Source organism: Mirounga angustirostris, unplaced genomic scaffold (genome assembly GCF_029215605.1).
Source record: "Mirounga angustirostris isolate CCGP_5_RB_7025 unplaced genomic scaffold, mMirAng1.0.hap1 SCAF_15, whole genome shotgun sequence".
Lineage (NCBI taxonomy): Eukaryota > Metazoa > Chordata > Mammalia > Carnivora > Phocidae > Mirounga > Mirounga angustirostris.
In genome coordinates this window covers 35,217,947-35,241,593 of record NW_026991723.1, presented here as the reverse complement: position 1 = coordinate 35,241,593, position 23,647 = coordinate 35,217,947, and the positions used below count along the sequence as shown (strand labels likewise).

The following is a 23,647-nucleotide window of genomic DNA, read 5'->3' as shown; positions in this document are numbered from 1 at the left end:
GGAATGCTTGTGTACTTTAAAGGCTATCTGTGCAGGGAAAGGGGGACATGGAAAAAATCCAATTTAAATTGGACATAGGAGGGCTCCTGGGTGGCTCAGTTGGTTGAGGGACTGCCTTCGGCTCAGGTCATGATCCTGGAGTCCCGGGATTGAGTCCCGCATCGGGCTCCCTGCTCGGCAGGGAGTCTGCTTCTCCCTCTGACCCTCCTCCCTCTCATGCTCTCTGTCTCTCATTCTCTCTCTGTCTCAAATAAATAAATAAAATCTTTAAAAAATAAAATAAAATAAATAAATAAATAAATTGGACATAGGAAACAAAAATATGAATTATGAATGGCAATGACACAGACCATTTTTCTTTTGACATATATGTCTAAAAGTATCTTATTTTGGGTGTATATATCCATTGATTTCTGAGTTTGAATCTCAGAACTAACTTTCTTTTAATATAACCTCTGCCTGGGATTTATAGCAAAGATGCATACTGAATTTCAAGCATCCATTACTGAAATACTATATGGACAGAATGCTTATTTCAGCATATTGATTTGTGCCAATAACCACTGCTCTGTAAGTCCACTTCATTTATTTAAACAATGGATGCTGTCTTTAAAGAAATCTAGCAAGTACTGACTTTGCATAAGGCTGCTTAGTGAACCTTGCTGTAATTTTCATTGTGCTATATTACTTCACAAATGTGTTTGACAATAGACTTTTTAATGAGTTTTTTTTTTATATTCATATTTTTCTCTTGCATGTAGCAAAAGATGGTGGTCAGTGGGGTCAAGACATTATGTTTTAATCATTCCATACTTTAACATGAAATCTTTGATTTGGAACAAGTATTAGGCAAAAGTTTTCCTTTTTATTTCATCTATATTATATATACCAAATATAAAATATTTGAAAACAGGATTTGTGGGTTATTTTCTGTGTTTTTTGTTGTTGTTGTTATTGTTTTTACCTGAAATATGAGTTTATAAAATGGAATACAATCCTTGGACTCAATCATCCAGTAAACCTGAAAATCAGCTGCTTCCCTGGGATTCTATTAGGATTTGAAATAATAATCATTCATGGGTTTGTTTTATTATTATTATTTCTTGATTTTTCTACTTCCTACATCTGCTGATTTTTCCTTATGGTGGGTTGCTTTACTCTTGTGGTTTGTAGTTTTTATATTGTGATCTCATTTTCAGTGAAAGGTCTTTTTCTTGGAAAAAGGAAGACAGAAGGAAGGGGAGAAACAATATTTCCTATTTCTTGGAAATTTTATATACTATTAGCTAGTTGTAGCAGTCTACTTTCAATTTTTTTTTAGAATTTGCTTCTAATTCATGAGATATGTTATTGGTCTTGAATTAGTTTAATATGATTTTTCTGGCTTCTAGAAAATTATACTTAACTCAGCATTGCTATATATTTGACCTGGAAAAGGATTTCCATATCATCTTAGTGGACCATATTGCTAGTAGTGACCCAAGCATATAGTTTCAGCTTTGATGAAGTTCAAAGTACACTAAAACATTCAGAAGCATTAAAAAAAAAACAATGAAAAAGAAAAAGAAACCCAAAGTCCAGTATGATGAGTTCAATGATGAAATATCAGTTAAAAACTGCTATTAGGTATTATTATAGATGACTATATCTTTTTTTTTAAGATTTTATTTATTTATTTGACAGAGAGAGACAAGTGAGAGAAGGAACACAAGCATGGGGAGTGGGAGAGGGAGAAGCAGGCTTCCCGCCGAGCAGGGAGCCCGATGCTGGTCTCCCTGTGGGGTTTGATGGGGGCTCAGTGCAGGGCTCGATGAGGGGCTTGATCCCAGGACACTGGGATCATGACCTGAGCCAAAGGCAGATGCTTAACGACTGAGCCACCCAGGGGCTCTATAGATGACAATGTCCATGGCAGAGGACCAGTACCTAAAATACTATTGTAGGGGGAATAGTCTTAACTTTATAAAAATACTGTGGGGATAATATAAAAAGATGAGTTCAGTATATATATTCATCTCTGTATTAAAATCAGAAAGCAATATGAGAATAATGTACATCTACCCCTGTCAGGTAGGAATATTCAGAAAAGCTGTAACAACTGTATTTAAGTTTTGGTCAAACAAATTGTAGTCTCCTACTTTCTTGATAGATATTGATTTAAAAAGCCCTAATAATTTTGATATATTTTGAGTAATATCAAAAAAGTCTCTACTGAGTCCAGCAAATAACAAAACTGGGAAATTTCTATTACTTTGAAGGAAACATTTTAATAATAGTGTAACAAGGGACAGAAATATATCACTGAAGACCTATTTTGTGTCAGGCAGTGTAAGGGTGTTTCATATTCATATTTAATTCTCACAATCACCTTCCTACAAATGAGGAAACTACCTCAAAGTAAAGATTAGTAAACAGTGGTATTGATTTTCAAACTAGGCTCCTTCTAAAATCCGAAATCTCTGTTCTTTCCTTAACATAATCTCTTTTAATATATTTTTCTTTTACACTTTAATACAGCATTAACTAAGAAGAAAGTAGAACTGGAGGGAAATTATTCGTTTTCTTTTAAAGATTTATTTATTTTATATAGAGAGAGCACAAGTAGGAGAGGCGGGGGTGGGGTAGAGAATCTCAAGCAGACTCCTTGCTGAGCACATATCCTGACATGGGGCTCAATCTCACAACCCAGAAATCGGGACCTGAGATGAAACCAAGAGGCAGGCACTAACTGACTGTGCTCACCCAGGTGCCTCTCTTTTGTTTTCTATTCTACTCTTCATTGAAATGAATCCCCAAATTGAGAGTGATGTTTTCATTTTATTAAAATGTTCTAGGACTCTGAGCAAACAAGCAATGCAGGTATGAATCTCAATGAGAACACATCTGTAAATGCAACACATACATTTTAGAATCATAGATGAGGTGTATGGTTGGAAAAAATTGCTTGTCATACTTGGCAATTTTCTTAAATGCCTCCTTATACATAGTATCTTACTTGTTTTAGATTTGGCTAAACAAATTGTAGTTGTGTGTAGTCCTCAGCTGATCCAAAGTTTTAAGAAGGAGATACCCAATTTGCACATACAATCATATTCTTATTAATGTTAAATAACAAAAACAGGAATATAAGAAACATTGGTAATGATTCAATCAGTACACTTATACAGTAAATTCTCTGCATTTTTCTTCTTTCTGCTGCCATTGTTACTGTAGTGGTTTTGGTCCAAAGGTTTACAGCCCCACCTCTAAGGATCTTAACCTACAGATAGTTTGTTACTCTGTGCTATGTCAATAAAAATTAAACATCCTCTGATTGTTCCAGTATTTTTTTATTTTAAATTACTACACTGTAAATTATTCTATATAGCTAACCCAAATTTTGCAAGACAAAAATTATAGGCGGGGAAACAGTGTTCTTTTATCATAAATATAATAATACAATTCAAGAAAACCTTACTGAGTAAATAGATTTTTCCAGGAACTGGACTGAGTTTACATGTGATAGGTAATTTATTCCTTGCAACACTTCTATGAAGGAGATATTATGATTCCCCTATTTTACAGAAGAACAAATGAAGAAATTGAGCTTCAGCAAGGTTAAGTAACTGAAAATAAAATATTAATTAATTAATTAAATTAGTAAAATGTAAATAAAATAAGAAGGAAGAAGTAGTGGTACTAGAATATGAATCAGGCTTTTTGACACCTGCAGTCATATTCCAAATAACTATGGTATGCCAGTTTTCAAATTTTGTTTTTGCTGTAGAAAACTTAGAGTAAGGCAAAATTTTTCTTATACTCTATCACCCAGAAGTAAACACCCAATTTCAGTAAAGATGTCTTTTCTGTGTATTTTTTATGTTTATTCCTTCTTTGTGTATATATACCCAACAGATCTGTGTATCATCACAAAATATGTACAAATATGTTTATAGAACCATTATTCATTATCATTCTAAAGTAGAAGCAACCTAAATATCAACACTAGAATGGATGAATAAGTCTTTGTATATTTGCATATTGGAATCCTACACAGCAATGAAAATAAATGTATATATATCATCATGGTTGATACTCAAAAACTTAGAGCAGAAAAAGACAGACACCAAATCAGACACAGTCCATAACTCATTTATGTAAATTTCAGAAACAGACTCGTCAGTCTACGGTATTTGAAGTTAAGTAATGATGTCATAAACTAACATCATAGTGGTGAGAATGAAAAGAAGAGATAGTAAAAATTAAACAAGAATATGAAACTGTTCTTTCTGTATGTGGGTACCAAAAGAGAAAGAGAAGATTGACTTTGCAATTTTAATTTGGAAGGTAACAGAAGTAACAAAAATAAGGAAATGCAGGAGAAAACTGCTTATAAGGGAAGGATACTGAATTATGACTAATTGACTTTGAGGTGGCAGTGGAATGTCTCAATGGAGAAGTCCTGCAGAAAGATGAAAATAAAGATAAGGAAGAAGTTTTAGTGAGAGCTGTATGTAATAAGATGTCTTGTCTTTGTAAATAGTTGAAGCCATGGTAATGGATAAAAATGCTAAAGAAATGGCTTTCAGGTGAACCCAAGATCTTGGACAATTCTGATTTTTATTTGGGGAGGAACAAAGAGGTATAAAAAAAGGAAGAAAGGAGGGGGGCAGAGCAAGATGGCAGAGGTGTAGGAGACCTGGATTTCGTCTGGTCCCAGGAATTCAGCTGGATAGAGATCAAACCATTCTGAACACCTACAAACTCAACAGGAGATCAAAGAAAAGAATAGCAACAACTCTCTGAACAGAAAAGTGACCACTTTCTGGAAGGCAGGACGTGCGGAGAAGTGAATCCGAGGCGATATTCGGGAGGATAGACCGCGGGGGAGGGGGCCTCCGTTGGCCACTTCTGGCAAGTGATAGAGCCACGGAGCACAAAATCAGAACTTTTAGAATTCGGCTCCGCTGAGGGACGTCGCTCCAGTGGCTAAGTGGGGGGTGGAACCCTCGCGGGACAGTGTGGTCTCAGGACCCTCAGGGTCACAGAAAGACCAGGGGTACCTGAGTGAGGCAGAGCTCCCAGGTATTGTAGAGGGGAAGCTGGATGCAGAGATGGAGCTGAGGAGCAGGCTCTCAGCTAGGGGTTGTTGTAAACTGTGATCCACGGCACATTCAGGCCACTGCTCCTCCAGCAGGGACCCAACAAGCAGCAGATCCAGGGAGACTCCCCTTCCTCCCCTGGGAGGAGAGGTGCTGGAGTACGCCACAGGAATCTGCTGGGTTTGGAGAGTCCACACGGGGCTGTGTGCCAAAGATAGAAACGCTCAGGCCAGGTGAGCATGGAGTGCGGGAGACAGGAGTGACTGACTGCTTTTCTCTGGGGTCTCACTGAGGAGTGAGGCCCCAAGCTCTCAGCTCCACTGGGATGGAGGTTGGGAAGCTGCCATTTTCACTCTCCTCCTCCAAAACTGTACGGAAAGCTTGCAGGGAACAAAACTCCCGAGAGCAAACCCGAGCAGATTACTTAGCCCGGACCAGCAAGGGCAGGGCAATTCCACCTCCGGCAAAGACATTTGGGAACCACGGCAACAGGCCCCTCCCCCAGAAGAGCAGCGAGAACAGCCATCCAAGACCAAGTTTACCGATCAATGAGAATGGCAGAACTCCAGCGCTATGAGAATACTGCACATAGAATCCATGGCTTTTTTACCATGATTCTTTAGTCTTTCAAAGAAAATTATTTTTTAACTTCCTTTCTTTTTTTTTTGAATTTTTCTTTTTCCCTTTTCAACCAACATTTTATCAATCGCTTTTTAAAAATATTTTTTATTTTTCATTCTTAGAGTCATATTCTATCCCTTCATAGTAGTTACCCCTATTTTTGGTATATATATATGTATAAGTTGTTCTCTCTTTAAAATTTTGAGATACAGTTTCTTTTAACAGATCAAAATATACCTTAAATCTCTAGTGTATGGCTTTGTTCTAGTCTCCTGCCTGATCACATTCTCTCACTTTTTTTTATCCTTGTCTTCTTTTTTCAACAAACTTCTTATTTTATCAATTCCTTTTATAAAATCGTTTATAATTTTCATCTTTACAGTCATATTCCATCCCTCATTGTATTAACCCTTAATTTTGTACATATATAAGTTTTTCTTTCTTTATAATTTGGGAGGCACTTTCTTCTAACAAACCAAAATATGCCCAAATCTAATGTGTGACACTGATCTATGCACCAGCCTGATCATATTTGATCATATTCTGTTTTTTGTTTTGTTTTGTTCTGATTTGTTTGTTTTTATATTTTTCTTTTTCTTTTTTTTTTTTTTTTTTCCTTTCTTTCCCTTTCTTTTCCCCTGGTTTCAGGTCTTTTCTTTTAGTGTATATTTTCTGGGGACGTTGTTACCCTGTTAGCATTTTGTTCTCTCACTCATCTATTCTCCTCTGGACAAAATGACAAGACGGAAAAAATCACCTCAACAAAAAGAACAAGAGGTAGTACTGACTGCCAGGGACCTAATCAATATGGACATTAGTACGATGTCAGAACTAGAGTTCAGAATGATTTTAAAGATAATAGCTGGGCTTGAAAACAGCATGGAAGTTATTAGAGAACCCTTTCTGGAGAAATAAAAGAACTGAAATCTAACCAAGTCGAAATCAAAAAGGCTATTAATGAGGTGCAATAAAAAATGGAAGCTCTAATGGCTAGGATAAATGAGGCAGAAGAGAGAATCACTGATATAGAAGACCAAATGATGGAAAATAAAGAAGCTGAGAAAAAGAGAGATAAACAACTACTAGATCACGAGGGCAGAATTCGAGAGTTAAGCGATACCATAAGACAAAACCACATTAGAATAATTGGGATCCCAGAAGAAGAAGAAAGAGAGAGGGGGGCAGAAGGTATATTGGAGCAAATTATAGCAGAGAACTTCCCTAAATTGGGGAAGGAAACAGGCATCAAAATCCAGGAAGCACAGAGAACCCCTCTCAAAATCAATAAAAATAGGTCAACAACCCGACATCTAATAGTAAAACTTACGAGTCTCAGAGACAAAGAGAAAATCCTGAAAGCAGCTTGGGAGAAGAGATATGTAACCTACAATGATGGAAACATTAGATTGGCAACAGACCTATCCACAGAGACCTGGCAGGCCAGAAAGGACTGGCGTGATATATTCAGAGCACTAAATGAGAAAAATATGCAGCCAAGAATACTATATCCAGCTAGGCTGTCATTGAAAATAGAAGGAGAGATAAAAAGCTTCCAGGACAAACAAAAACTAAAGGAATTTGTGAACACAAAACCAGTCCTACAAGAAATCTTGAAAGGGGTCCTCTAAGCAAAGAGAGAGCCTAAAAGCAACATAGACCAGAAAGGAATACAGACAATATACAGTAACAGTCACCTTACAGGTAATACAATGGCATTAAATTCCTATCTTTCAATAGTTACCCTGATGTAAATGGGTAAATGCCCCAATCAAAAGACACAGGCTATGAGATTGGATTAAAAAACAAGACCCATCAATATGCTGTCTGCAAGAGACTCATTTTAGACCCAAAGACACCCCAGATTGAAAGTGAGGGGGTGGAACACCACTTACCATGCTAATGGACACCAAAAGAAAGCTGGGGTGGCAATCCTTCTATCAGACAAATTAGATTTTAAACCAAAGACTGTAATAAGAAATGAGGAAGGACACTATAACCTACTTAAAGGGTCTATCCAACAAAAAGATCTAACAATTATAAGTATCTATGCCCCTAACATAGGAGCAGCCAGTTATATAAGCCAATTAATAACAAAAGCAAAGAAACTCATCAAAACAATACAATAATAGTGGGGGACAGTAACACCCCCCTCACTGAAATGGACAGATCATCTAAGCAAAATATCAACAAGGAAATAAAGACTTTAAATGACACACTGGATCCAATGGACTTCACAGATATATTCAGAACATTCCATCCCAAAGCAACAGAATACGCATTCTTCTCTAGTGCCCATGGAACATTCTCCAGAATAGATCACATCCTAGGTCAAAAGTCAGGTCTCGTCCCGCATTGGGCTCCCTGCTTGGCAGCGAGTCTGCTTCTCCCTCTGACGCTCCCCTCTCTCATACTCTCTGTCTCATTCTCTCTCTCAAATAAATAAATAAAATCTTTAAAAAAAAAATCAGGTCTCAACTGGTACCAAAAGATTGAGATTATTCCCTGCATATTTTCAGACCACAATGCTTTGAAACTAGAACTCAATCACAAGAGGAAAGTCAGAAAGAACTCAAATACATGGAGGCTAAAGAGCATCCTACACAAGGATGAATGGGTCAACCAGGAAATTAAAGAAGAATTAAAAAATTCATGGAAATAAATGAAAATGAGAACACAAGTGTTCAAAATCTTTGGGATGCAGCAAAGGCAGTCCTAAGAGGAAAGTATATAGCAATACAAGCCTTTCTCAAGAAACAAGAAAGGTCTCAAATACACAACCTAACCCTACACCTAAGGAGCTGGGGAAAGAACAGCAAATCAAGCATAAACCCAGCAGAAGAAGAGAAATAATAAAGATCAGAGCAGAAATCAATGAAATAGAAACTAAAAGAACAGTAGAACAGATCAACGAAACTAGGAGCTGGTTCTTTGAAAGAATTAACAAGATTGATAAACCCCTGACCAGACTTATCAAAAAGAAAAGAGAAATGACCCAAACAAACAAAACCATGAATGAAAGAGGAGAGATCACAACCAACACCAAAGAAATACAAACAATTATAAGAACATACTATGAGCAAATATATGCCAGCAAATTAGATAACCTGGAAGAAATGGATGCATTCCTAGAGATGTATCAACTACCAAAACTGAACCAGGAAGAAATAGAAAATGTGAACAGACCTATAACCACGAAGGAAATTGAAGCAGTCATCAAAAATCTCCCAACAAACAAAAGCCCAGGGCCAGATGGCTTCCCAGGGGAATTCTACCAAACATTTCAAGAATTAATACCTATCCTTCTGAAACTGTTCCAAAAAATAGAAATGGAAGGAAAACTTCCAAACTCATTTTATGAAGCCACCATTACCTTGAGCCCCAAACCAGACAAAGACACCATCAAAAAGGAGAATTACAGACCAATATCCTTGATGAACATAGATGCAAAAATTCTTCCCAAAGTACTAGCCAGTAGGATCCAACAGTACATTAAAAAGATTATTCACCACAATTAAGTGGGATTTATCCCTGGGCTGCAAGGTTTGTTCAACATACACAGATCAATCAATGCCATACAATACATTAATAAAAGAAAGAACAAAAACCATATGATTCTCTCAATAGATGCAGAAAAAGCATTTGACAAAGTACAACATCTTTTCTTGAACAAAACTCTTCAGAGTATAGGGTTAGAGGGTACATACCTCAATATCATAAAAGCCATCTATGAAAAACCCACAGTGAATATCATTCTCAATGGGGAAAAACCGAGAGCTTTCCCCCTAAGGTCAGGACATGGCAGGGATGTCCACTATCACCACTGCTATTGAACGTAGTATTAGATGTCCTAGCCACAGCAATCAGACAACAAAATGAAATCAATGGCATCCAAATCATCACAGAAGAAGTCAAACTCTCACTCTTTGCCAATGATATGATACTTTGGTGGAAGACCCAAAAGACTCCACCCCAAAACTCCTAGAACTCATACAGGAATTCAGTAAAGTTGCAGGATACAAAATCAATGCACAGAAGTCAGTGGCATTCCTATACACCAACAACAAGACAGAAAAAAGAGAAATTAAGGAGTCGATCCCATTTTCAATTGCACCCAAACCCGTAAGATACCTAGGAATGGATCTAACCTAAGAGGCAAAGTATCTGTACTCAGAAAACTATAGATTACTCATCAAAGAAATTGAGGAAGACACAAAGAAATGGAAAAACGTTCCATGCTCATGGATTGGAAGAACGAATATTGTGAAGATGTCAATGCTACCTAGACCAATCTACACATTCAAGGCACTCCCCATCAAAATACCATCCACTTTTTTCAAAGGAATGGAACAAATAATCCTGAAATTTGTATGGAACCAGAAAAGACCCCGCATAGCCAGAGGGATGTTGAAAAAGAAAAGCAAAGCTGGTGGCATCATAATTACGGATTTCAAGCTCTATTACAAAGCTGTCATCATCAAGACAGTGTGGTACTGGCACAAAAACAGATACATAGATCAATGTAACAGAATAGAGAGCCCAGAAATGGACCCTCAACTCTATGGTCAACTCATCTTTGACAAAGCAGGAAAGAATGTCCAATGGGAAAAAGACAGTCTCTTCAACAAATGGTGTTGGGAAAATTGGATAGCCACATGCAGAAAAATGAAACTGGACCATTTCCTTACACCACACACAAAAATAGACTCAAAATGGTTGAAAGACCTCAATGTGAAGCAGGAGTCCATCAACATCCTAAAGGAGAACACAGGCAGCAACCTCTTCGACCTCTGCCGCAGCAACTTCTTCTAAGGAACATCGCCTAAGGCAAGGAAGTAAGGGCAAAAATGAACCATGGGACCTCATCAAGATAAAAAGCTTTTGCAAAGCAAAAGAAACAGTCCACAAAACCAAAAGACAACTGACAGAATGGGAGAAGATATTTGCAAACGATATATCAGATAAAGGGCTAGTATCCAAAATCTATGAAGAACTTCTTAAACTCAACACCCAAAGAACAAATGATCCAATCGAGAAATGGGCAGAAGACATGAACAGACATTTTTCCAAAGAAGACATCCAAATGGTCAACAGACACATGAAAAAGTGCTCAACATCACTCGGCATCAGGGAAATCCAAATCAAAACCTCAGTGAGATACCACCTCACACCAGTCAGAATGGCTAAAATTAACAAATCAGGAAACAACTGTTGTTGGCAGGGATGTGGAGAAAGGGGACCCTCCTACACTGTTGGTGGGAATGCAAGCTGGTGCAGCCACTCTGCAAAACAGTATAGAGATTCTTCAAAAAGTTGAAAATAGAGCTACCATATGATCCAGCAATTGCACTACTGGGTATTTACCCCAAAGATACAAAGGTAGGGATCCGAAGGGGTACGTGCACCCCAATGTTTATAACAGTAATGTCCACAGTAGCCAAACTGTGGAAGGAGCCAGATGTCCATCGACAGATGAATAGATAAAGAAGAAGTGGTATATGTTTACAATGGAATATTATGCAGCCATCAAAATGAATGAAATCTTGCCATTTGCAACAATGTGGATGGAACTGGAGAGTGTTATGCCGAGCGGAATAAGTCAATCAGAGAAAGACATGTATCATATGACCTTACTGATATGAGGAATTCTTAATCTCAGGAAACAAACTGAGGGTTGCTGGAGTGGTAGGGGGTGGGAGAGATGAGGTGTCTGGGTGATAGACATTGGGGAGGGTATGTGCTATGGTGAGCCCTGTGAATTGTGCAAGACTGTCGAATCACAGATCTGTACCTCTGAAGCAAATAATACGTTATATGTTAAAAAGAAAAAAAAAGAAGAAGGTAGCAGGAGGGGAAGAATGAATTGGGGGTAATCAGAGGGGGAGAGGAACCATGAGAGAGGATGGACTCTGAAAAACAAACTGAGGTTTCTAGAGGGGAGGGAGGTGGGAGGATGGGTTAGCCTAGTGATTGGTATTAAAAAGGGCACGTTCTGCATGGAGCACTGGGTGTTATATGCAAATATTGAATCATGGGCCACTACATCAAAAAGTAATGTTGTAATGTATGGTGATTAGCATAACATAATAAAAAAAAATAAAGATCACACACAAAAAAAGGAAATAAGGATATTAGAAAATGTTAGACATGATAACTGGAGGAAGGAAAAGAAGGACAAGGATTGGCTGAAGAACAGCATGGTGTATAGTTTATTACGATGCTCACAAGCCAACCCTATGCTAAATTTATCTAATCTGTGCAAAAGCAGTATTTTCTGAAATAAGTATGATTATTCCCATTTACACATGAGAGAACTGGAGGTGCAGTTAGTGGCAAAGTCTTAATTAAAATCTAATATTTCTAGCTCCAGGGATCAAGTTTTTAGCATTACAGTGGAAAAGATATATTCAATCATTTAAAAAAATCCTAAATCGAGGCACTTAATTGAGAATTTGCAATCATGTATTTGTTAGTCATCAAATTGGCCTAAGACCTTCTCTGCAAGAATGTATGAAAGGTAATGGGGACATTTCAAAGTGGAGAGAAAAGAATTTATATCAGATATTTTTAAAAGGTCATTTTTCCTCAACCCTATCCCTTCTTATCTCCCCCAGAAACTTGTACCTTAATCTTCTCTTGTCCCCAAGGACACCTTCCTTAGGTAACCTGGCTTTAGCAAAGTCTCTCTTATACCACAACATTCTCTTTCAATTCTGCTACAGGCTTCATTCTCTCACTGACTTGCTTTAATCTCCTTATTTCTGGGAGTGGTATTGAAAACTCTAGCATATCAAATTCTTCCTCTCTTCACACTATTTGGGAATTGTGGAGAAGGTGTGTGTATGGAGGGAAACCTCCATTGGAAAAATGAGTGAATATTTCAAGTAGAAGTTTTGATTTTAGTGAAAAGGTAGATTTTTGTAGAAAAGTTGAGTTTATTCACAGTAGCACAAAGGATAGGCCAAGAAATCACACCAAACTCTATGGAAAACATGGCCCTACATACTGACACATTCACCCTTTGAGTAGAAATCAGGGAAATCAGAGTTAAAGATGATAGAGTCTGCAATTAGAGGGAAGTATATATTAACTGTGGGTCACACACTAGGGGAATAGATAAGAGGAGTAGACAGAGATTCCAGAGAGCTGGAATATTTACACGTTAGCAACATTTCCTTAATTCTCACCAAGCAGCTAGATTCTGTAGCTCTAATATGGGGAAACTGAAGAAACAGAACCATGGACAAAGCCAGGATTGCAAGACACTAAGAATGTGTATAGTTGAAAACCATTAATTTATATGTTATATATTTTCTTGTTATATAGAATTATAATTTTCTTTTTTTTTTTTTTAGTATTTATTTATTTGACAGAGAGAGAGAGTGTGAGAGCAGGAACACAAGTAGGGGGGTGGGAGAGGGAGAAGCAGACTCCCGCCGAGCAGGGAGCCTGATGAGGGGCTCGATCCCGGGACCCTGGGATCATGACCCAAGCCGAAGGTAGACACTTAACAACTGAGCCACCCAGTCACCCCTAGAATTATAATTTTCTTAATACTACTCAATGTTCATATTTTTCAACCACATAGCTTCCTTCTCCCATCTTCTCTATTCATCAGTTTGTTTGCTTTATTGAATGGAACCCATAGCTTAGTGTCTACTTCAAGTTTAATGTTCTAAGGCTTCCACTTAAGAGTAAGAGAAAATTGGGCGCCTGGGTGGCTCAGTTGGCTAAGCGACTGCCTTTGGCTCAGGTCATGATCCTGGAGTCCCGGGATCGAGTCCCGCATCGGGCTCCCTGCTCGGCAGGGAGCCTGCTTCTCCCTCTGACCCTTCTCCCTCTCATGTGCTCTGTGTCTCAAATAAATAAATAAAATCTTTAAAAAAAAAAAAAAGAGTAAGAGAAAATAAGAGTGAATTTGGCTGTCCCTACCCCCAAATTAAAGCAATGGCAGTGATTGGTCCTTTCTTTGTAATGGCAATTTTTAGGGAATAATTTGAATATGCTTCAGAAACATTTATCTTCTTAGGTATGTGAAGATTCTCCTTGAAATCCTGTTTTAGCTATTCAATCTCCTCAATATATTTTACTCCTCTAAATAGAATGCAATGGTAGATTTTACATTAGCCCTTCATATTCCAACTGTAAGTTATCCAAAGAATACTTTTTAATACACAAGGAAAAACATAGCAAAATTAAATAGCAAATTCACTACTTTTTATGGCAAACAGATTAAATGTGCAGAAAATATGCAAAGGTGTAGTGTTTGGAATGTGTTAGCAAATTAGAAATAATCTCAAGAAAGAGAAAGCCAAAGGACAAACATTAGTACAATTTTCAAAGGCTACGTAAAAATGATTTCAGTATTGGGAAAAAAAATAGGTAGAGACAATGGTGAATATGGGAGAAAAGTGCATATTTTTAAGCAACTGTCTTCCCAGAGTCACAGGATAAAAATTCAATTTTGAACCAACCATGTTCAAGTTTTCCAGAGAGTATGTTTCTTTACATCTGTATTTTGCCATAACAAAGAACACCTTAACATTGCACAAACCCAAAGTATAACTTTGCTACAACATAGATCCTTAATTTACAATTTTATTAATTGAAACTGAAGCAGATTTACTCAGGCTAATGTTATAAACCATGCCCTAGAGCAAGAACCTGCCTGTGAAATTTGTTTCATTTCCTGTCTATCTACATATTTCCTTTAGGATTAAAGAGATTTATTTTTATTTTTACATTGTTTATTCTACTGGTGTTAGATGCACATTGTTGCTTTGCTTGCAGTTTCTGTGGTGGTTGGTAACACTCAAGCAATCTGAGTCCATCACTGTAATCATTCTTCCTGAAGAAGTCATTGTGATTTTCCATGTTGCTCAGTTATAACCTGCAAAAAAAAAATAGGACTAAATAAAGTAAACAGAACAATATTAAACTGCAATTTCATTATGAATTTATTATATCTCCTTTTCCTGAAATGTGTAATGCAAGGAAAAACAATATCGTGATGTCATGTTTTTTTTCCTATTGAATTAATGGGTGGGTTTTAGATTTTGAAAGGAATTGGGAAGAAATGAAGGAGAGTGGAAGTTTTAAGAAATGCTTGGTACTGGAGTAATAGAGAACTGGTTGAAATTGACAAATCATCAAAGTGCCACTGGAACGTTATTGTGAATTCAGAAATGCTGGAAAAAGAAATATAATTTCGTTGAATCTAAACCATAAGCCACATGAGGCATAAGTCAATTTTGTTTATTGAGCCACCTAGTACAGAATGTGTTATTAAGGAAGTACTTGGTAAAGACTGAATTAAATCCTCCTCTCTAGCTAAGGCCCACAGAACTTGATTATAATTTGCCTTCAGTTCTCACTCTTAATATTGGGATTCCTTAGACTCTCACCTAAGCCTTACACTGTGCTTGTGACACACACTCAATTCCATGCTTTTTGATACTATCTCTATGATAATGATTCCCAATATGTATCTCCAGACCTGACTTTTCCTCTGAACTACTGATTACCACATCCAACTCCCTACTTAACATTTGTACCCACATAACTAAGAAACACTTCAGCCTAATATGGCTAAAATAGAATCATCACAGCTGATACAAACATCTGATTCAACCTGTATTCTCCACCAGTCTTGTCCCTCACAGTGAATACCAACATCCACTCAGTTACTAAAATTCTAACCAGCAACCATCCTTTATCTCTTTCTTTTACTCACAACTCACATTAGTAAATTCTGTTGGTTTTACCTCTGAAATGTATCCTAGATTAACCTAGATCTATCCAATTTTCTAGCTTGCCAAATGTACTTTAGTCTAAATCACCACAAGTTCTTTCCTGAGAAGTTTCAGAACTGATCTCTCAGTTTTTACTGCTGCCTCTGCTTTCCATTTTCTGGAGTAGCCATAGGCATGTTTCAAACAAAATCAGATGTCATTACAGCTTAAAACTCTCCAGTGACTTTGCATTGCCCTTAGAATGTAATCTAACTTCTTAGCAATGGCCACCATACAATGTGTGATATGCCCCCTCCCCAACTTTCTAATGTGTCTTTTGCCACTTTTTCCTGCTCACTAGATTCCAGTTACAATGGCCTTCTTTGTTGCTTGAATATAAGTTCACACAGGGCCATATGTTCTCAGTATCCCTTTACATAAACATTTTATCCTCTTATCTTTCATGGCTGTCTTGTTCTGAGTTATTAGGCCTGACTGTCCAAAAATATTCCTCCTCTGAGCCACATCACTTACTTCATTTTCTTCATTTTACTAATTGTCTGAAATCATTTTTATTTGTCTATTTGTTACTATATTATCATATTTATACATTATTAATATTACTATATTACATTATTTTTATACAGTGATTTTTTTTAGATTTACCTATATGAATCAGTGTCTTTACTTACCATTCTTTCTTACATCTTTTTATTTCTGAATGCAGTTTACTTCTGTCTAAATTATATCTTTTAGATTTCCCTCAGTAAAGGATGTAGTAGAAACTAATGATTTTTTTTTGTCTGAAAACATCTCTTTTAACCTTTATTAATAAATTAGTGTATAGACTGGTGAAGGATGCTATAATATTTATTTTTACTTAGAACTGTTGAGATATGATTTTTCTATTTTACATGTTCTAGTATTCTTGTTGAAAAGTTTGCTGTAAACCTAATCTGCTTCTGTTTAAATACGTACTTTATCGCCTAGCTATTTTTAAATTTGTGTTTATGCTTGTTTGTGAGGTAAATTTAGTTGAGTTTCATTTAGGTTCCTGAAGAGATAGATAGATAAATAAGTAGACCAACATAAACAGATTTATATAAATATACAGATACATATCACAATTTATATATATATATATTAATATCACAATTCTTTGAACATTTTTATATATTACTCTTTTTTTTAAAGATTTTACTTATTTATTTGACACAGAGAGAGAGAGAGAGAGAGCAAGGGCAGGAACACAAGAAGGGGGAGCGGGAGAGGGAGAAGCAGGCTCTCCGCCAAGCAGGGAGCCCGATGCGGGGCTTGATCCCAGGACTCTGAGATCATGACCTGAGCAGAAGGCAGATGCTTAATGACTGAGCCACCCAGGCACCCCTATATATTACTCTTTTAAATGTACCTCTGCTCATTGTCTTTCTGGTTCCTATTAGACAAATGTTGGATCATCTCAGCCATTTTTTTTTTTTTTATGTCTCATAAACTCTTTCTTATCACCTTTTTTTCCCCTTTTTGTTTCTCTGGTAATGTTATGGACAATTTATTCAGCTCTGATTCCCTGTTAGTTATTTCTTAGCTATATTTAATATATCTGTTTACTAGTTTTAATGATTATATTTTTGTTTGTAAAATTATATTTGGCACTCATTGAAAATGGTCCTGTTCTTTTGATAACATCTTGTTTATTTCATATATTTTCTCTCCATCTTTCATTTTTTAATTATTTTAAGTTAATTATTTTATAATCTATGTTTAGTAATCCCATTAGCTGAATCCCAATATCTGGTGTTTCTAATCTTGCTCTTTGATCTTTCTGTTGACTCTCACTTAAAACTTACTCATTTGTTTGATAATTATGGATTTGAACTCCTGCTTACCAGGGTTTTATATTCATAATCCCTAAATCCTTTGTTGGGGGTGTGCCCTTCCAGAGAATTTTGGAGACTGAATGCACAAGCAACCAACCCAGAAATAATTTTTTGTTAAATCCTCTCTGTGGAATTTCTCTGTTCTTATCAAAAGTTTAAATTCAACCCCCATACCCATTAAGATATTTTCATGTGAGGCTTTTCAATCTCTTGTTCTTGAAATCCCAAGGCTCTTGGCAGAGATTCATAAATGTCCTAGAGAACCAAAAGATCGGTGACTCCATATTAGTCATTTCCACTTTTTTCCTCATTTTGGTCACTAAAGATTTCCTTAATCTATTTCTCTGAATTATGTTTGTCTAATGTTTATCCTAATAATGTTTGACCTAATGTTTATCCTTTCTTTTTTTACACATACACACACTCACAAGACTATTCTGGATTTTGACTCAGGGGCCATTTATGGAATATGTGTCATGAGGCTTAGTCATACCAATTCCCTTTCATTCTTAGTTTCTTTCTCTGTTACCACTCATCTCCTGCCACTTCAGCTCAAGTCCTGGATTTGCTCATGACTGATATGAGAAATGAGGACTGGAGTTTTTGTATAAAGAAAAAGAAATGCCAAAAGAAAGAAATCTGATAAAATTAGAAAAGAGGAGAACCCCTCTGACCATTTTTACATATACCTATATCTGTATGCATGTGTGTGTGCTTGTCAGAGAAATGATACACCTGATATGTATGTATTATATATGAAATTATGTATTTCAGTGATATTATTGGAACTCAAGAATTTCATTGCTAAAATAATTTTCTATGCCCAGAGTAGGTACCTATTTGCATTTGTTTTCATAATTATTTCTATAATTGGTTATACAAGTAAATTCAGAAATAGCTGGCTTACTCCTACCACCTGCTTAGTACAGATATACAGAGAAGGCAATAATACATATTTAATTTATTCTTCTTATTTTCTAACAAATCATATAATCACAATATTGGAATGATAGCCCACTTAGTATTCTGTTCCTGGATTCAAACACCCGGGTTCTTTCATAGAAAATAAATGCTCTTTATGAGAATTAAATGGTCAAATATAGAGAGGTAGATGGCCAATTGCAAGTGTTATTTGAATAAATTTGCATATGAAAGGACCTAAAAACTTATTTTAAGAAAAAAATTTTGTAGGTGCATGTGCTATCCGTAAATTATTTTATTTTAGATGACTCCTTTTCTATACTCATGCCAGCATCTCTGGAATCAAAACAAAATTTCCAAAGTTTTTGGTAAGGTCTTCTTTCTTATGGAAGGATTTCCATATTTTGTAGATAGCATTCTCAAGTTCTGATCAAAATGCAGAAGAAGAAAGGGAATGGAAAACATTTAGCAAGGAAAGAAAGAAGGAAGGAAGGAAGGGAGGGAGGAAGGAAGGAAGGAAGGAAGGAAGAAGAGAAAGAAAGAAAGAAGAAAGAAAGAAAGAAAGAAAGAAAGAAAGAAAGAAAGAAAGAAAGAAAGAAAGAAGAAAGAGAATAGAAAATTTGGATTAATAAAGATGGTGAATTAGATGAACGTGTTAGAAATTCTAGATCATTAAAATATTTTGTGTTACTAGAACTAGAGGTTTTGACTGGTCTTATTCTTTGACAATTCCAGTCACATGGAAGAAAATCCCCACTTAAATGTCCCTAGGACAGATATTGATTAAAACATATTCTGCTTCACATTTCTTTCTTGTGGGATTTTCTTTGTTAAATTTTGGACTACCATGGGATCATTGCTCTCAGAAAGCCATGGTTCCCTGAAGTCCCTAGCCCAGCTATGTTTGCATTACCTCTGACACAGAAATGCAAAGCAACAATAAATTCAGGGGTGCTTACCACTGATTTTTTTTTTCACTTTCCTTATCTACTAGTGTCATCCTCAATAAATCAGTATGTAGAGTATACACTCTATTTTTTTTAAAGAAGTTCAAAATAATATAGATGATTTTCAGGTATTAATAATTATACCTAAAACTCAATGATTCATTTGTATTAATATTTATGAAGGTGCTTTCATAATGGTAACTGATTACTCTTTTAAAACATTTTGGGAATTTTAACCCTTGTTAAGGAAAGTGCCCACCAATGACAGGTTGTAGACTCACACTATCAACATATATTAAATTATTAGTATTATTTTACTTTAACAACTTCTCAGAGTTACACCACACACACACACGTTTTATTTTTCTTTATTGTGTGCTATACCCATATTCTTTTTATGAGAATTATAGAACGTTAGAATGAAAAATACATAATCAAAGAAGCTGCAGGTTGAAATATCATATTCTAGGTTTAGGTACAAAGAATCTAATAAAGTTCTCCCTCTCACCAAATTAAGAAACATTGCTATTTTAAATATTCATTTAAATCTTTCAATCTATTATTTAAAATTTTGTTATTCAAGAATACTTCCTCTTGATATTTAATATATTATGTGAAGATAGTACTAAAGTCTTTTAAAAAATGGATGAAGAGATAACCAATTTATAGTCATCTAGGGAAAAAAAATTGGTATGAGTAATTGCACAAAGTTGTTTAACTTTTTCTAGCTTAAAGTAATTGTGGGCCCAGAAGGAGAATGAAGAATAAGACATTGTAAGTGTGGAAAGCACTTGCATGTTTTATATAAGCAGAGTCTGCTCTGGCATAGTTAACTTGGCCAGGAGTATAAAATTACAAACAAGGCAAAGCCATCTTTTCATTCTCCATAAAAAGATAGATTCTCTTTCCTAAGATGATGCTACTAATTTCAGGCTTGTTGCTGGGGTGATCATGTTAATGGCTCAAGGCAAATCTGTCACTGTTCCTCAAAACACTAATTTCAAACATACGCTGTGCTAATAGAGGGCAAGAAAGTATATCACCTTTCCATATAAAATTCAAGCTTGCAAAAAAAATGATTTTTTATTTTTTAAATGTTTTTTTAATCTTAAAGTAAAATAGAATAAAATGTATCCCCATATGTTACCAAAAAAGTGTCTTAAAGAACTTGCCTAATAAGCCATTTATCAATAGACGAAATTTTCTTTAATTTCGATTCTTTATTTTTTCATGAAACTAAAGGTTTCATTCATAATGGATATTACTATTCTTTTAAAATTCAAGTTTCATTACTAAAAACTGGTGTGATACATTAATACTTTTCTCTTAAAGGATAACAGATGAACCTAAGAAAAATGTATGCAACATGTTATCTCTGTATTAAACACATCGCTCCCTTTAGCTTAAGCATCATCTTCTGGACATCTCCCATGCCAGAGGCATAGCAGGAAGTCTTCTGAGCAGGCAAAAGTGAACAGGGTCAAGGCATAAATGCCCATCTATAATATAAGAGAGAATCTATTGAGTATTATAGTAGAAGTACAAAATATATTAGGAACATCTAGAAAAAGAAGAGTAATTCCTTCACTGGGTGTCAAGACAAACTAAACTGAGAAGTTAGTTGAGGTAGCCCTGAAGAATGGGTAGAAAAAATATGAAGGTGAAGAAAAAGGGGTGAACCAAAGTTTGTTTAAAAAGAAAAAAAAAGAATGTGTTTAAGATATGACTTGAGTATAGGGCACAGGGGAAAACAGTGGGAGATAAACTTGAAAGGTAGAATGAGGACTCACTAGATATATATGGGAGAGGGTCTTACAAAGGTAGAACAGGAGCAGTTGACTGAAGCTGTTGAACATTAAGCTAAATACCTCAGCTTTTATTGTACAAACAATAGAGTGAACTTTTTTTTTTTTAATCTCAGCAAGGTGATTTATATGTCATCATCAGGGCTATGTATTAGGATAAGATTTCATGATTAATGTTCATGCCCCTACAAAAGCCGTATTATACAGGATTATCTTTACTTTGAAACTTGAACATCAGAATAAAATATGGTTACAAAATATACATTTGCCAGTTTGCATATACAAAAGGTTTTCAAAAACAACCAGCTATCTAATTTGGATCTAAAATGGTGGGGATGAAACACTTTCATATGAAATAACTAAATGATTGAGATCAAATTATGTATCATTATTGCTTATTTAATTTTACTTCTGTAGATAAATTCACAATATGTGTTTGAAAACAATTTGAAAGTCTTTGGTAGTTTTTATGATTGCAATATCAAAATATATTTTTGTTGTTTCAGATGATGGTGCCTGTCAATTAACTGAATAACTGTGGTAAGTTGGGTTTTCTCTTCTCAAATCTGCATAGAGTGTTTTTCTTTCTGATATTTGTTACCTATGAAACCTATAAGAACATTAACACTTAAACGGATTGAAAGCCAAACATGCCTTGAAGTAGGCTGTATTTTTTTTCCCAGGGACTTAACCTTTCCCTTTTTACTTCTGAACTGAGCCAAGATTGGAAAACAGAAAGTGTACATGTACACCCAGAGTGTAGGAGGGGCACTGTTATCCAAATGTTTTCCATTAAATATGCACCATCTGTTTACCCAGGAATGACCCTGAGAAAACACCCAAATGTTCACAACACCAAAGGCAACAAAATGTCTTTTAAAGAAATACTTTTTAAAAAAGTAATTTAAAGCTATATAGAAGTTTGGTAAGAAGAAGCAGTTGTTTCTTTCTTCTCTCTTATTTCATAGAGGCGTTAATGATCATGGCAATGATATACGCACAAGCTGACTTTCATGTGTTCAGTTTCATAGCTGATTAAATCTGACTTCGCTTTAGTTGAGTCATCATATTGGACAGCAGACATCAAATGACAGTTTTCTATCTTTGTTATGAATGTGCTTGTGGCTGCTTTCGTGGACTTCTATTGGGTGATATTCTATGTGGAGGAATGAAACATTATTAAATGTTTTGGAAAATAATGTTGATGATAATAATGACATATATGTGGCAATAGTGTGCCCTCCAAAGGAAGGAAGGAGGAAAAAGTTGAAGGAGATTTTCTCTCACAATTTGTTAGGCATTTTAGGGTGTTTTTCTTCTTTTTTTTAAATTAAAAGTAGAAATTTAGTTTTCAACCAGATTATGTCAATGAAGGTGTTTGTTTTCACAGATGCTTCACATATTCAAACTCTCAATCAAAATCTCTCAATCATTTAGAAAACTAGCATCTTATTGTTAGTTACTGTGTAAGTAGTTATGAAGAATATTGTATAGGGTTTATGATGATAGTGAAATACCCGACACTTACTGGCATAAATAATTACTTTCTTTCTCTATTATTATTATTATGAGAAGTTAAATCAGACAAATGATTTATATGTCTTAACTTACATAATTGCTTTGGATTATTATGATTGATTATTCATTGAAAACTAAGATGAGTGGGGATAGTTTGTATCAATCTCATTCATTTCTGGAGAAGTTGGTACCCTTTTACATCCTATCTTGGGAAAGCAAACAACATATTTCTGTGCTTTTACAATACTGGGGAACTGATATTTTCATGGACTATATTCTCATTGTCATATTTATGAGGAGAAGACATTGCATTATTATCTATTTTATTCCTTAAGAGTTTAAGAGTTTAGAGTAGGTAGAGAGAACATGTCATTACTTTGCTCTCTTATTCAACTGTAATAAAGAAAAAGTTCTGAAAAAGTGCATTTGTTTAGCATAGCGTCCTGCCTCTATGCATGGACTAGACTTCTTGGCAAAATGAGAGATGGCCAGAGATGGAAGTATTTAGAGGAGAATAACACAAAATTTGGAGGTACGTGAAAAGTTTATCAAGAGTTTGGATAAGGAAGAGGAATGGATGACTTAGATGTGATTTAGGAAAGGACAAATGTTGGAGAAAAAAACATTCTGAGTCTTACTGTATATTATATTAATGCTTCTCAAACTTTAATGTGCTCGTGAATCCGTGAGCTATCTTGTTAAAATGCAGACTCTAATTTAGTAGGTCAAGAGCCTGCATTTCTGTCAGCTCCCAGGTGATGTCAAAGCTACAAGTTCAAGGGCCACACTGTGAATAGCAAGATATTATATAAATAACTCATTCACTTTGCCTCCTATTTAAGGAATTTCAAATAATACATTACTTCCCAAGCATTTGACTTGAAATTGATTTTTTGTGCTTTTACTTCACTGTGTAAAGATCAATCTTAAGATTAGAAGAAAAATGCCATGTTTTAGTTAAGTCACATACATAAAACAAAATAAAAACAAAACAGCAAAAACCTGGGTCTTGCTAACACCTAAGGTCTGCTTTCTCCTCATTAATTAATTATAAGGGTAAACTGTGAGGATCAGAAAAAGTCAATCTGTTTGAGTCAAATAATAAAAGAAAAATAATAATTTTCAAGTGTATGAGATGTAAAATTTTAC

General features: G+C 35.5%; 1 protein-coding gene across 1 annotated transcript in view; it reads left to right on the top strand.

Moving 5' to 3' along the window:
* PTPRD (protein tyrosine phosphatase receptor type D) overlaps positions 1-23,647 on the top strand; it is a 2,419,801-nt gene that overhangs the window by 1,277,724 nt on the left and 1,118,430 nt on the right. The window contains exon 10 of the mRNA XM_064580091.1: positions 21,487-21,520. The gene's annotated coding sequence lies outside the window, so the exon portion shown is untranslated. The remainder of the gene's footprint in view (positions 1-21,486; positions 21,521-23,647) is intronic.